We start from the raw sequence: 8086 nt of genomic DNA, 5'->3' as shown, positions 1-8086 counted from the left end.
GGTGCAGCAAACCTCACCCCCATTCCACAAAAGCTTAAGATACCGGAGCCAAAGCCATACGACGGATCCCGGGATGCTAAAGAAGTGGAAAACTTCATCTTCGACATCGAACAATACTTCGATGCCGTGGGCCATTTGGAGGAATCCAAAAAGGTAGCGACTGCTGCCATGTATCTTCAGGGCGATGCCAAACTTTGGTGGCGGGTCAAACACGAAGCCATCAAGGCCGGTGAAGATACTCTTCAGACATGGGACGAATTGAAGGTAGCCATACGCCTGCAGTTCTTTCCCGAAAATGTGGAATACAATGCAAGGAGAAAGCTACGGGACCTCCGCCACACCAGATCAGTGAGGGAGTACGTGCGCGAATTCTCCGCACTCATGCTAAACATACGCGACATGGGGGACAAAGACAAACTCTTCGCATTCATAGAAGGTTTGAAACCTCATGCCCGTATGGAACTACAGCGACAACGGGTAGACACCCTGCCCAAGGCCATTCAAGCTGCAGAATGCCTTGGCGATTATCATTTGGGAACTCAGAACGACAGGCCCCAGCCGTCTGTCCGAGGGGGATTCAACGGGCACCATCCCAGCAATGGTGGCCCAAGCAAAAGTGGGGGAGATCGGAGTGCATCCAAAACTAAGACTCCTCCCTCCAACAGCAACAGTGCTGCATCCATCAACAACAATCAGGGGAGAAAGCCTCCTTCAGAATGCCGTCATTGCGGCGGGGCACATTGGAACAATGAATGCCCAAACATCAAGGTCAATGCTCATCAGACTGTCGAGGATGAGTCAGACGCATCAGACACATCCGAAGACGACCAGGTAGGCGCCTTCAATGCAATTGTTGGCTCTATCCCGCATGCCTTAGCGGGGACCAGTGCATGTCCTCCTAAGAAAAAATCAATCCCAATCACCAAGAAAGGGAAGGAAAAGATGGACGAGAGGCCTCCTAAACAAGCGAGGACCCTAATGTTCGTCAAATTGAAAGTGAACGGCAAGCCCCTTCAGGCATTGATAGACACGGGTGCCACCCACAACTACTTGTCATCAACGCAAGTAGGGCGCCTAGGTCTTGTTGTGCAAAAGAGCAAAGGCCGCGTCAAGGCTATCAACTCACCACCTCAGACATTGGGTGGAACAGCTACAAATGTCCCAGTGAAACATGGCCCATACAAAGGAAGCATCGACCTGCGCATCGCAATCATAGATGACTTCGACATCATAGTGGGTTTGGAGTTCATGAGGCAAACCAACACCATACCGGTACCATATGCCAATATGCTCCTGATGATGGGAGAAAACGGGGCCAAGCCCTGCACCATACCATGTTTTCCCATAAAGATGGCCGCTGAAAACATCTCGGCTATGCAGTTGGAGAAGGTAGTCGACAGACATGAACCCCTGGTTCCGGCTACTCTTCGCAGCAACAATCAACCATCATGTCATCGGCCTCAAAAGACTGGTGACGCTCCTCATCGTGTGAAGACTTGTCAGCCATGCCACAAGGACAAGTCGGATCACTCATCACAGACGGGACCCTCGCAGCCATTACATGTCCCTCAGAGACCATGGGAAAATGTTTCCCTCAGATTCATCACGGGATTGCCCCAAGTCGGTAATCTTGCATCCATCATGGTTGTCATAGATCAGTTTTCAAACTATGCAACCTTCATAGCAGCCCCGCAGAACATCTCAGCAAAAGATACAGCTCGACTCTTCTTCTCGCACATTGTCAAACATTGGGGCCTGCCCAAAGACATTGTTAGTAGGCGCGACACACGCTTCACTAACAAATTTTGGACCCATCTCTTCAGGTGCTTTGGGTCAACATTGAGTCACAACTCAGACATCCATCCACCATCGGATGGCCAGACAGACCGGTTCGATGACATGCTGGAGGAATATCTCCGCAACTTTGCAACCGGATCACAGAAGCATTGGGTGAAGCTCCTGGATGCTGCTCAACTGTGTTTCAATTCTCGAAAAGAGCCATCATACAAACAAAAGCCCTTTTGAAATTGTTACCGGACAACAACCGCTTCTCCCACAAACGGTGAATGCATCAACCATGCCGAAATCTCCTCGAGCTGCCAACTTCTCGAGCGAATGGGAGCGCAACATGGGGATAGTGCGGAGCTATCTCATCAAAGCCCAAAAGCGGGCAAAAAGGTTCACCGAACAAAATCTTTACTTTGCCCAACATCAAATAGGGGACAAAGTAATGCTATGCATCCCAAAGCGGTACTTGTTTGCAGAAAGGACCCATGACCCTCGCCTGCAACAAAAATACATCGGGCCCCTGCCCATTGAAAAACGCATTGGGAAGTCCACATACCAGGTGAAAACTCCATCCTGGTGGAAGATCCATCCAGTCTTCCATGTTAGCCGCATGAAATCATTGCGTCGCTACAACAAAAAGCTCACAGAACAGAGGGGTGCAGACCTCCCATCCAACAACCATCAGAAACATCATCATCATCATCATCATCATAAGGCTCCGAGGACGGCGCCAACTCAGGTGGGGGAGAATGTCATGGGATGCTTTTCAGACACACCCCATGAGCCCTTGGTCGCGCCCCATGGCGGCCTAGCAAGCCTCACAATGCCTAGTGCCATGGTCGGCCCCGTGTCTTGGCTGCGCCAAGTGACAAGCGCGCATGCGCCTCTGTCGCCCCATCGATGCCTCTCGCCAGCGCCCAAGGGCTGGCCAATGACAACAGCGCCGCACGCCCTGACAATGCCGCGCGCGCAGATCCTGATGCCTCGCCAGCACCCAGCTGCAGGCCCATTCCAGCAGCGCCTCGCGCACAGACCCTGATGCCAAACTCCAGCGCCCAGCCTCAGGCCAACACAGCAAGTGTCGCGCGCGCCCACAACAATGTGCGCGCAGACCCTGACCCGCAAGACAAAGTTGCTGCCATCAGACTTAGTTCTACCTTGTAATAAACTAAGTCCTTTTCATTGTAATTATAGGCTAGTTTACATCATTTCCATTTCAGTGTGCTTCTATAGCTTTATTAGGACTAGTCATGTAATGTTGGTTTATTTTTTTAAGCATTATTAAGGGGGACCAAACAATCAAACATTTCAAGCAAGCATTTTTCTGGTGTCTCTCCCCCTCGACGCCACATCTTTGTAATCATCATTTCAGTCATCAATAAAATCATCATCATCATTCAAAACCCAATTCACTCAGCTTCCGCAATTGCTCATGACATTGGTTTTCCCGCACGACACTGATAATCTAGTCTAGCGTGCGGAGGGGACCTCATTGGCGGACCGCAACCGCACTGACATCGGTTGCTTAGCCTTACGTTGCCCTTCCAAAGAACATCAGGAAGGCGTTGTGTAACAGCTCTCATGTTAAATATTGCTAAATAAAGAACCAATTTCGTTCGTTTTATTATGCCTTAACAGTTTTGTATAGGGTATCTTCGCATCAATCAACTAGGTCCGAAGAGTGATCGACTAAAATATTAGAAAGGCTATAATTCATCCCTTCAACTTTGAAGCCGATCTAAAAAAGATTGATACTCCTTTTTATAGTATTTAGTGATAGCTTAATTTTAAAATTTTTACTTTACCTTTGATGTAAAAATCTATACCGAAATTTTTATGATTTGTTTTGAATCACAAGTTTAATTTGTTTTTTCAATTCTCATTGCCCCCAATTTTAGTGTTCACTTTTACTTTTTAATATTTATCTTCAAATTTTAAAAGCAAACAAGTAAAATCCGTTATGTTTGGATTAGAGGTGCATTCAAAGAAAAACCTTAGCATAAGAAGCCAACCAAATGCGTAAAAATATAACGCTTTGTTTTGTGTCTTCAAATATCATCTATAGGTACTTGTCACGTCCTTAGTTGTCAACTAAGTACATGCGCGACACTTGACAACCGCTCACGATCTTGCACAATTTGCTCACGTTTTTGCTATGCCAAGTCAGCCTTACTACACTTAAGATCGCTAAGAGAATGGTAGAAAGAACACAAGAAAATTGTTAAAGGAAATTTTGTAATAGAGAGAACCTGAATTGTTTGCTTGGTGATTTACAAATGAGTGCCCCCCTTTATATACTAGTTTCCTAGGGGCTAGTGTGCAAATTCATAGGGATCTAGGGTCTTCCAAAGGAAATGCCCATACTTCTTTAGAATTTTCTCACAAATGCTAGCCTTCCTCCTATCTAAGCTTCCACATAGAATTAATATATGCCAAATGGCACTATGTGACATGATGACATGGCAGGTCATCACACTCTCCCCCACATAATGTGGCGACAACCACGGCGCAATGCTGCTGCATAAACTCTCAGATTTTATCTTTGAATTGCCATAAGTCTTCATATCTTTCCCATGTGACCTCTTCCGATGATTTCCCCTTCCAATGGACGAGGAACATAGCGGTAGCTTTCTGCCCTTGTTTTCGCCTGTCCTGGTAATCCATGATAGCCTCAATCTCCCGATTATGTGAGGCGATGATAGTAATAGGTGCTCGACTTGATTGACCCCTACTCGAATCATCCTTATCTTCATGATATGGCTTAAGCATGCTAGCATGGAAGATAGGGTAGATCTTAAGATACGATGGCATGCCAAGCTTGTATGAGATCTTGCCTACCTTGGCAACGATCTTAAATGGCCCCTCATACTTGCGAATCAAATTCTAATGCATGCCCCGTAGTGCCTTGAACTGTCTTGGGTTAAAATTTACCATGACCATGTCCACAACTCTATAGTCCATGGGATGCCGCTTACGGTCTGCAAATGTCTTCATCTTTTTAGCTGCCTTATCCAAGTAGGACTTAGCAATGTCAAGCTGCCCCTCCCATCCTTTGGCCATATGATAAGCCCCCAAACTCTTTCCCTCGAATGCGGCTGGTAATGAATGTGGAGTTTGTGGCTGTTGGCCTGTAGCTAGATCAAATGCTGTCCTCCCCGTGGACTCACTCCGCTGCAAGTTATAAGAGAATTGGGCGATGTCTAGGAGCCTTGCCCAATCTTTCTGATGCGCGCTTACATAATGCCTCAAGTAGCATTCTAGTAAGGCATTGACCCGTTCCATTTGTCCATCCGTCTGTGAGTGTAAACTATTGGAAAACTACAGTTCCGTACCAAGTATGTCGAATAACTCTCTCCAAAAATTTCCAGTAAAAGGGTCTCGATCACTAATAATATGCATTGGTAAGCCCCAATACTTCATCACATTCTTAAAGAATAGCTTGGCGGCTTCCTTGGTAGTGCAACCTGGTAAGGCGGGCATGAATGTAGCATATTTGGAAAATCTATCTATGACCACCATTATATTACCATAACCGTCGGACTTTGGTAGGCAAGTGATAAAGTTCATATTCCCGCTCTCTAAAGGACGCTCTACAATTGGTAGTGGCTTTAAAAGTCCTCATGGTTGTTGTTACTCAACCTTGTCCTGTTGGCAGACAAGACAAGTCTGCACATAACACTCTATGTCATCTCGCATGGGTGGCCAATAGTAGACTGACTCAACCAAGGCCTTAGTGCGACGTTGGCCTGGATGACCAACCCGCATTGTGTCATGAATTTCCCTTATGATCTGCCATCTAATGTCTCCAAACTTAGGCACGTAGACTTGTCGACCCGTAGTAAGTAATAAGTCGTCTTCTATCCAAAAATGTCTCGTCTTGCCTTGGTTGGCTAACTCGATAAGCTGTTTGGCTGCTGGATCATGATCCATGCCTTCTTTTATAGCCTCACAAATGTCCCAACTTGCTGAAGTGATGGCATCAAGCTCGGTTTTCCGGCTTAAGACATCGGCTATGACGTTACCTTTGCCCAGCTTATATTCCAACATATAATCAAACTCGGCCAAGAAATCCTGCCACCTAGCCTGTTTTGGTGTGAGCTTTTTCTGCATCTGGAAGTAGCTAGTAGCCACATTGTCGGTCTTGACCACGAACCTCGACCCAAGCAAATAATGTCGCTATGTACGAAGGCAATGCATAATGACAATCATTTCTTTTTCTTGCACCGTGCAACGCCACTCAGTCTTATTTAACTTGCAGATCTCAAACGCTATGGGGTACTTATCCTACATGAGGACACCCCCAATGGCAAAGTCTGAGGCATCTGTATGCACCTCAAATATCTTGGCAAAATCAGGTAACACCAAGACTGACTCTTCTATTACAGCTGCCTTAAGGCCTTCAAATGACTTTTGCCAATACTCGGTCCAAACCCATAACTTGTTCTTCTGTAGCAACTCAGTCAATGGTGCGCCCTTGATTGAGTAGCCACTAATAAACCGATGATAGTAGTTAACAAGGCCAAGGAAGGAACTCAACTCAATTACCTTATAGGTGCCTCCCACTCCTGGATAGCACGTACCTTAGCTTCTTCCATGCGTAGATCGCTATTGCTAATGAAATGGCCCAAAAAGTGCACCTTTGAATGTGTAAACTTACATTTCTCTCTCTTGATGTATAGCTCGTTCTCCTGCAAGACTTGGAAAACCTTCCTTAAGTGCTCCATGTGTTCCTTTAAGGTGTTGCTGTAGATGATGATAGGTAGACTACCACAAATTGATTAAGGTAGAGATGGAAAATCTTGTTCATAAGGGTGCAAAATGTGGCCGGTGCATTGGTTAAGGCGAAGGGCCTCACCAACCACTCAAAGGGTCCATATCTCATCACACATGCTATCTTCGGCTCATCCCTTTTTGCAATGCAAACTTGGTAGTAGCCCTTGCGAAGATCCACCTTGGTAAAGTACTTGGCTTGCCCAAGTCTATCGAACGAGTCATCAATAAGCGGGATTGGGTACTTATTCTTCACTATGACCTTATTAAGTGCTCGGTAGTCAATGTACAAGCGCAATGATCCAACCTTCTTCTTTTGGAACAATACCAGTGCGCCGAAATGTGCCTTTGATGGGTGAATATGACCAGCATCTAGTAGCTCTTTCAATTCTTTTCTGAGCTCCTCCAGCTCGGGCGGTGCCATACGATATGGGGAAAATGGTGGTGGTTTAGCCCCTGGATCCAACTCAATCTTGTGATCCAACTCTCGCATAGGCAGCAAGTGATTAGGCAACTCTTCGGGCATGATATCTTTATTTTCCTCAAGAAACTTCTCTATGCAAGGCGGTAGCATCTCTTGAAAACTCTTGTCTTCCACCAGGTAGGCAATGGTTGCCACAAACGCCGGTTCCCTTTCTTGATCCCCTTGACAACCTGCATAGTTGAGAGTTGTTCTTGGCTCTGTCCATGTGGCATAGTTGCTATAAGTACCGTGCTAGCTCCTTCTCGCTCCATAACCAAGAGACGTTGGAGTTAGGGTTCGATAAAAGTATGACAATGTCTAAAGAAATCTTGCTCCAGTATGATGTCAAAGATATCAATAGCAGTTACGGAAAAGTTTGTCATAGCTTTCCAAGTTCCCAATTTGACACCAACTTCATTAGCTACCCTACTAGCATTTTGTAGCCCGGCATTCACGGTCTTGACATGAGAGTTGTTTGGAGCAAGCTTCAATCTTAGTCTCTTTGTGGCAATTCTTGGTCACGAAATTATGAGTTGTATCAGTATCCACCATTGCACGAGCGAACTTGTTATTGATGGTGAGATCATTGATTGTCGTTCTTGTTAGGTTGGATAGCTTGCTTCGTGACATCACCATATAATCCGATCATACCCAACTGTTTGGTTCCCGAACTCTCTCCTTACGACTGCTCCTTCCGTTCACAGACCATGGTACTGAGGCTCTTGAGGTCAGGACAATTCCTGAAGCTGTGCGGTCCTCCGTATATATAGCATCCCTTCTTTTCGGCCTGCGCCTTCTTCTCAGCGTAGCCCTAACGGCCACTCGACTTTTTGGAATCTTGACTCTTGGAGTATTATTGTTGTATATCCTTGCCTTTGCCACGGTCTTCCCCACCTTTGATATTGCTAACCTTTAACTCCTTGCCTTTGGCTTTTCCGTGCTTGTCATGCTTGAAATCCATCAATGATTCAGCCTCCACTATGGCTTGGTCTATATTTGCGACTTGCCGATGTTGTAACTCCTGTTTAGCCCAATTTTGCAATCCGCCCATGAAGTGGAACAACA

This window comes from Nicotiana sylvestris, chromosome 5 (genome assembly GCF_000393655.2).
Source record: "Nicotiana sylvestris chromosome 5, ASM39365v2, whole genome shotgun sequence".
NCBI lineage: Eukaryota > Viridiplantae > Streptophyta > Magnoliopsida > Solanales > Solanaceae > Nicotiana > Nicotiana sylvestris.
Note: the sequence above shows the minus strand (reverse complement) of the source record.